The sequence below is a fragment of the Petaurus breviceps genome, unplaced genomic scaffold (assembly GCF_028583685.1).
Source record: "Petaurus breviceps papuanus isolate PSGF00001 unplaced genomic scaffold, PetGlider_PUasm1.0 90417, whole genome shotgun sequence".
Classification (NCBI taxonomy): domain Eukaryota; kingdom Metazoa; phylum Chordata; class Mammalia; order Diprotodontia; family Petauridae; genus Petaurus; species Petaurus breviceps.
In genome coordinates this window covers 1,073,360-1,081,807 of record NW_027187245.1, presented here as the reverse complement: position 1 = coordinate 1,081,807, position 8,448 = coordinate 1,073,360, and positions in this window count along the sequence as shown.

The window sequence follows — 8,448 nt, the reverse complement described above, 5'->3', positions numbered from 1 at the left end:
CTGATCAAAGAGGGCTGCTCTGTTGTGAGAAAATGTAGGAAGCCTGGTAAGAATAAATCAAGGTCATGATATTGTAGTGATAGGGCCTTCAATTATCTACTGGAACTCCCTCTGGTCTAGGCAGAGAAGTTAAGATGGCATGATTGATTTAATAATAATTTCAACCTGAATAAAGCAGAGGAAGAGACAAAGGAAAATGTCATTCCAGACTTAATTTTGACCAGTAAGAAAGAATTCACTGTCAAAGCAAAATGACTGGATTCTTAGGGGTAAGAGATTCCGTCATGGATTTAATAACAAAGAATGAGAGGAAAGCCAGATAAAGTCAATTTTTGGACAACAGACTTTTAAAAAATCAGAAAAGACATAGGGAATTCATTGACCTAAAATTCTATATTAGTAGCTTGGCCAAGACTGATAAATAACTACCAAGAACGACTAGTGAACAAACTAAACAGAAATGATTTAAATGAGAAGTCAAAGAAAAAGTAGCATAAAATAATTCTGGTCTCACTACAAGAAATTAGTGATTAAATCATTTTTTTTAGAAGTTAACTCAGAATATGGAAGCAAATGAAGGTAAGGGTAGTAGAAACTGAATACAAAAGATCAGCAGAGATTTATAAGAATAAGGTCAGGAAAACTAAGGAACAGGTAGAGATTGAACTAGATGGCCTTTGAGGTTCTACCTAATTAAGAAATATTCCCTGTTGTAAATAAAGGAAGCATTAAGTAAATCTCCATGTTTTCAAAAAAAGCTATCCCTGAACATGAAATTTACCACTTTCAATATTTCTCTCTAGGAGGGAAAGTATTTCTGTTTGGCTTGTAAAGCCCTTTGCAACTTGGCCCCTTCTTTTTCCAGATCTTTCCACACTTTCCTCATATATTTATATATATATATATATATATATATATATATATATACAGTATATACTATACAATACAATAACACTACTAGCCTTCTTGCTGTTCTTTGTATGTATATATATTTGTAAATAGCACCCCATTTTTTGCAATTATATGTAAAGATAGTTTTCAACATTCATTTTTTAAATAGAATTTTGAGTTCCAATTTTTCCCTCCCTCCCCAAGGGCAAGCAATCTGATATAGGTTATACATATGCAATCATGTTAAACATATATCTATATTAGTTATGCTGTGAAAAAAGAAGTAGAACAAAAGAGAAAAGCCATGGTGGGGGGCACAAGAAAAGTGAAAATACTATGCTTGGATCTGCATTTAGATTCCATAGTTCTTTCTCTGAATATGGATAGCATTTTCCATCATGAGTCTTTTGAAACTGTCTTAGATCAACGAATTGTTGAGAACAGCTAAGTCAATTGTAGGTTATCATTATACATGTTGCTGTTTCTATGTACAATGTTCTTCTGGTTCTGCCGACTTCATTCAGCATCAGTTTGTATAAGTGCTTCCAAGTTGTTTTTTTTTTTCTGAAATATGCCCATTCATGATTTCTTATAACACAACAGTATTCCATATTTGTATGCCACAACTTTTTCAGCCATTCCCCAACTGATGGGCATCCCCTCAATTTCCATTTTTTGCCACCACATAAAGAGCTACTATAAATATTTTTGTACATGTAGGTTCTTTTCCTTTTTTATGATATCTTTGAAATACAGACATAGTAGTAGTATTTCTAGATCAAATGGTATGTAAAGTTTGATTGCTCTTTGGGCATAGTTCCAAGTTGCTCTCTAGAATGGTTAGATCAGTTTACAACTCCACAAACAAAGCATTAATGCCCCTGTTTTCCCACATCTTCTCCAACATATATCAATTTCCTTTTCTATCATATTAGCCAATCTGATAGGTGTGAGGTGGTACCTCAGAGATGTTTTATTTTGCATTTCTCTAATCAATCATGATTTAGAGAATTTTTTCATATGACTATAGATAGTTTTAATTTCTTCATCTGAAAATGGCCTGTTCATATCCTTTGACCATTTTGCAAAAAACATTTTACCTCCTGACTTCATGACTTTGCCCTGACTGTCCTCTATTCCTGGAATGGATTCCCTCCTCCTCTTTGCCTATCAGATTCCCTGGATTCTTTCAAATCTCAACTCAAATATCACCCTCTGCAAAATGCTTTTCCCAATTCTATCCATTCTAAGCATTACCATTCTAAGATTACCTTCCATTTATGTCATATGTATCTTGTATGTATATAGCTGTTGACATGTTGTTTCCTCCATTTGAATGTTAGCTCCTTCAGGGTAGTGACCATGTATGACTGACTTAATGAGCAAAATAATTATCTTTATACCTAAACCACAAAGGTCACCAATCAATAGAATTTATGAAAAATTTACTGAATGTCAAGTATTGTAATCAGAAAAATGAAGAGTCCCTCGGGATCAAAGTAGAGAATGGAACGGGTGGGAGGTGGGATGGGAGGGAGGGAAATATAGTCAGTCTTTTACAATATATCTACTATGTTATTGTTTTGCATTAGCTATATATGTTCAACCTATACTGAACTGCTTGTCTTCCCGGTGGGGGTGGGATACAAAGGAGGAGGGGTATGAATCTGGAATTCAAAGTTTTAAAATCAAATATTCAAATATATATATTATTATTAATACTGTTTTACATGTAATTGGGAAATGGGCTGTACAGGCACTGGGGCATAGAGATCTACTGGAAAAGTCGAGGGGAGTATGGGATAAAATGTGGGAGGGAGCAGATTGGAGGAGGGGATATCCTATGGGACTGCTTTTTGGGGGCAGTGGGTGGGGGAAAAGCGGGGAGAGAATTTGTAACTCAAGGTCTGGCGGCGATGAGTGATGTAGATCAGAGGTTAATAAAGCATTAGAAAAAAAAATACCAAATGGCACCAGGAAGAGTCAGACATGATGAAACAGGTGAACAACAACAAAATTTCTTTATTATATAATGAGTTATATGGTATATTTATCACTTTATTGTATTATTTGTAATTGTTCACATAATATATGTGATTATTCTATTCTAAGTGACAGTTGTATATTATATGATGAGAATTTAGGGTTGGGTTGTTTTTTTGGTTTGTTTTTGTTCGCTTGGATCTACAGTTTCAGTTCTTTGGTGAAGATTTGGTGCTAGGGTTAAGTTCTGCCCTGTGTTGAACTGCTGGATGGGGCAGTTAGGCCTAGGTCCTGCCTCCTGCTATGGTCCCACAGTGGAACAATGATGTACTGGCTCCTGCTCCTGATTCAGTCTGGAATTCACTGCCTTCTGCCTCTGAATGGGGGTGGGGGGAGGGTGCAAGGGGAGCTACCTGGGACTAGACCTTGCCCTTTTTGCATGTTAAAACTCTTTCTTAGCAAACAACATTTCAAGCATGTTTATATAGAAGAGCATAAAAATGTGCAGCTGAAAAAAAAATGAAGAGTCCCTGACCCATTCCTTAAGAGTTCTTGTGGTGGGATCAAAAATAAATCATATGTAAAAGAGAAACAAGTTAGGGAAGCATTCACAGCTAGGGGACCAGAAAAGGTCTCCTGTACAAGCAGAACTTCAATTGTCTTGAAAGAGACCAGGGCTTATAGGATGCAAGAGAGGAGAGAGGACATTCCAGGCAAGGGAGACAGCTAGTGCAAATTACAATATTTTCATCTTAATCAGAGCTGTGGTCTGAGGCTGACATAACTTTCCCCACAGGAAAACTCTATATGCTTATGTAACAGTAAGAGCATCTGGAAGGGTAGCTAGGTGGTGCAGTGGATAGAGTGCCAGGCCTAGAGTCAGGAACACCTGAGTTTCAAATCTGGTCTCAGACACTAGCTGTGTGACTCTGGGCAAGTCACATCACCCTGTTTGCCTCAGTTTCCTCATCTATATAAAACGAGCTGGAGAAGGAAATGACAAACCATTCCAGTATCTTTACCAAGAAAACCCCAAATGAAGCCACAAAGATTGGATATAACTAAAAGCCAACTGAACGACAACACAAAAAGAAAATTTCAAAGTGGCCCTTGATCAGCACACTCTTCTTCCCTCCATTCTTTGATTCCCATGACAGGTGCAACCTAGTAAAGGACTTTCTTTCCCATACAATTCTGAGGGTCATAATAGGAAAAGAGAATTTTGTTTATTACTAATTTTACAACACATTCTAGCATTTATTTTACATAACTGATGTTGAACTTCAAAAAGTACAGGGGGCAAGTATTTGTAGTTTTAACAATAACTTGGATGGACAGCATCTTTATGAAAAATGCCACAAAGTTAGGAGAGATAGAGAATACACCGGATGATAGGAATTTGAGATCCCCAAAAGACCATAATGGGCTACAACACTAGACTGAATCTAATAAGACAAAATGGATCAGGGATGAATGTACCAATTCGCACTTCAGCAGGAGTGAAAGATGAAGGAGGTATACTTAGACAGAAGTGTACCTGCAAAAGATTTGAGAGTTTTAGTAGATTGCAAGCTTAATGTAAGTAAGCAGTGCGATGTGGCAGTCAAAAGACTAACTAGATTATGGGCTGTATTATTAAAGGCATAGCTTCCGGGAACAAGGAAGAAATCATTCCACTGTGCTCTGCCGACATGAGGCCAGCCCAGGAGATCTGTGTTCAGCTTAGAAACACTTGGATAAGCTGAAGAGAGCAAGCAGAGTTCTGAAGGGACTGGGAACTATATTATATGCTGAGGAGTTGAAGCAACTAGGGATATTGGGTCTGAAGAAGAGAAGGCTCAGAGAGGGCCATGATGGTTGTCTTAAAGCACTTAAAAGACTGTCATATGGAAGAGGTAACAGAGTTGTTCTATTTGGTCCCAGAAGGCCATACAAAGAGAAATGGGTAGAAGTTGCAAAGCAGCAAATGTATAGAAGCAAATTTTAACCTTTAAAATTGTCCTAGAGTAAAAAAGGCTATATTCACCAGTGATGGAGGTCCTCAAGCAGATGCTGGATGACTGCCTGGCTGGAACATTGTGCTGGGGATTCCTTTTGCCTCCAAGGCTTCTGGGCCTTCATCCATCTCCAATTATGGAACATTGAATTTTTTGTTTGTTTCTCAGTGTTGAATAACATCCAGGTATTTTGGACTTCATATTTAAATGCAAGACCCATCTATTCAATCAGGACTTCCTTGATTAATTTGTTCATATCATCTGGTTAGGTCATTAGAATGCAAGTTGAGTACTAACCTTGACATCATGGGATCTGATTAAACCTTGTTTTGTGGTATGTGCATACAAATATCCTTCGTAATTCTCATGTCATTTTATGAACATTTTCTACTTGTGTCTTGCACAAAGTTGAAAGTCATCATAAACATTCCACTGACTCTCATTTGTCACCTTGGCATTAGCAGCTGAATTAGTGTATATCACATACCTCAGGGAAATTCAGCTTCAGAACTTGCCTCATTCCAGGAAAGACTTTGGTTATGTGTCACAACTTAATGTGCAGGCCTTGAAAACTGACCTAGATATTTTACTAAATAATCTTTTAAGTTTAACATTGTGAAGCAAAATCTCTAAATCTTCTCAAAATTATATCATCAATTCCCTCCCTTCCCTATTATATTCTCCTTTCTTCCAGCCTCTGATAATTAAGTATCCCTTCTCTGTGCCAAGGTTAACCTCCCAATTAATGTCCTAAAGTTCATTCACTCCCATCTTCTCCATTGGACTACCTCCTTAACCACCTTCTGCCCCCAATCTTCAATCTTGCCCCATCTACTTATTTTCCCTTACTACCTTTGAACATGCAAAAGTCTCCTCCGTCCTTAAAACTGTTTAGACCTTGGCCTTCCCTTTAGTTACTATCTCCTCTCATTCTCAAACTAAGAGAAAAAGTGAATCCATATGCATTTTCTAACCTTCCTCATCTCTCATTTCTCAGCCTTTTGTAATTGGCTTCTATTTAGTTGTAAGTGCTATCTCTCTCCAAAGTTGCCAGCAATTTCTTAATCGCCAAATCTCAGTGCCTTTCTCAGTCCACATCCTTCTTGACCTCTTTGTTAGATTTTACACTATTACTCACCCTCTTCCCTCTGGGTTTTTATAGCACTGCTTTCTCCTAATTCTCCTTCAAACTGTCTTAATACTTCTCAGCCTCCTTTTCTAGTTCACTGTAGACATCCAGTCTGCTAACTCTGACAACAGCTTGACATGATACCCTGAGCCCTCTTCACTTTCTGTACTATATGGATGACCTTATAAGATTTCATGGGTTTAATGACCATCGCTATGTAAATTACTCCCAGATCTATATATCCAGTCTCAAGTCTCTCTCTTGAGCCTTAGACCTGCATCACCAAGTGCCTTTTGGACATTTCATAGATGTTCCAAAGTTATCTTAGACTCAATATGACCAAACTCATTCCATTCCAAATTTTCCTATTTCTGTAAAAGGTACCACTCTTCTTCCAGGCTCCCATATTCAGCCTTATCCTATACTCCTCACCTTCCTCCATGCCACATATCAGATCACTTGTCAACTTGATCAAAATTCAACTGTTCTGAACTGGCCATCTTCCCTCCAATCTTTTGCCACTCTGATCCCTTTTCTAGGTAACTGCCAAAGTGATTTTCCTTAAGCACAGATCTAAGCATATCACTCCTCTACTCAATCAGCAAGTGTCTCCTTATTGCTGCTATGATAAAAGAGAAACCTCTCTATTTGACATTTAAAGCCCTTCACAACTTGGCCTAGACCTGTCTTTGTGGCCTCATTCTACAGCATCTTCTCCCCTTCTTACACTCTACAACTCAGCCAAAGTGTCTCTCTGTCCCTCACCCATGGAACCCCATCTCTCACTTCTGGGTCGTTCCTCTGGGTATTTCCTCCCATGTTTAGAACACAGTTTGTCCTCACCTCTGCCTCAGAGAATCCTTAATTTCTTTCAAGACACAAGTGAAGCATCACATTTCAAAAGATGCCTTACTTGATTTACACAATCTTGGGAGGCAACACCACTAACTACCTTGTATTTTATGTATTTATTATGCATCTACTTATTCGGTAATTATTTCTATAAGTAGATTATGTCTCTCCATACAAAATGTTAAGTGAGCTCATTAAGGGCTGGGATTGTTTCATTCTTTCCTTTAAAATCTCAGTGCACAGGACAATGCCTGACACATAGTGAGTGTTCAATAAATGTTTATTGATTGACTAGAACTTACTAGCTACTTAATAAATATTTACTGACTGACAATTTACTAAATTTTTGTAGAATTTTTCATCCAGCCAGGTCCAAATTCAAATCCAACTGTATTCAGCTCACACCTCTCCAATCTGTCCACAACAATCTCCTGTCCAAAAAAAAAATGAAATGCATTTAGTCTGGTATGTTCTGTTCCTGATGAAGCAATGCTAATCCTTGGTGATCACCACTTCGTTTTCTAAATACCTGCAAACCATCCCTTTAATAAGTTGTCATTCAGTTTTTCCAAGAATCAAAGCCAAGCTCATAGATTCACTTGAAGCCTCTCCCTTTTTTCCTTTTGTGAAAATAAGCCAGGCCATAAAGGTCTAGGCAATGAGGAGACTTCTGTTAAAGCTTCTTACTTCCATACTTTTGTATCCTGTTTTTTTTTTCAATCAATAGGTCTAAGACGGGGCTAGCATAAAATTACTCCATGACTCTTCTTTAGTTTATGGGGTCATTGATTATTCTAGGGGACATGCCATATCCAGAAAATAAGATTTAAGGTGAAAGATTCCTGAATCCAAATGCATTATTTGTTCACTAGTATGAATGGGCATGCAACAGTACTAAGATGACAAACAACTCTAGTTTGGGAAAAGGCTTTTTCAAAGTAACAGAATAGGGGCATCCAGGTAGCACAGCAAGTAAGAGCACTGGCCCCAGAGTCGGGATGACCTGGAATTGAATCCGGGCTCAGACACTTAGCACCCACCCAGAAACACCTGGCCGCGTAACCTTGAGCAAGTTACTTAACCCTGATTGCTTAAAAACAAACAAACAACAACAACAAAAAAAACTTTCCATGGCTCCCCATTGTATATGGAATAAAATATAACTTTAAAAAAAACCAAGTAACAGAATAACAGAGCAAATCTAAGGCAAAATCATAGTACCCAGATTATTATTTTTTATAACACTCGTTTTTACAAAAGGTGATCATTTCTTCACACAGCTTGAACTGGGCTCCCATGGGGATAATGGCCAAAATGATATTTTTTTTTTCCTAAGGAAGTTGAGTACAACAAAAGAATCATAAATTTCAATTTGATTTAAACATCAAATTACTTCCCAATGTAATAGATGCCAAAAAGACTTTTTAATAATGTGAACTTCCATAGAAAGACCTATGCCAGGAGAAATGGCATACTCAACTTAGCATATTTGCTCTTGGGTTAACAACATCAAAAAGAGGAAATAGTTCTTGAAATAGTAGGGAGCTTATTATACATTTTTTGAAAGTCTTATCCATTCTAGAGTAAGACAAACTC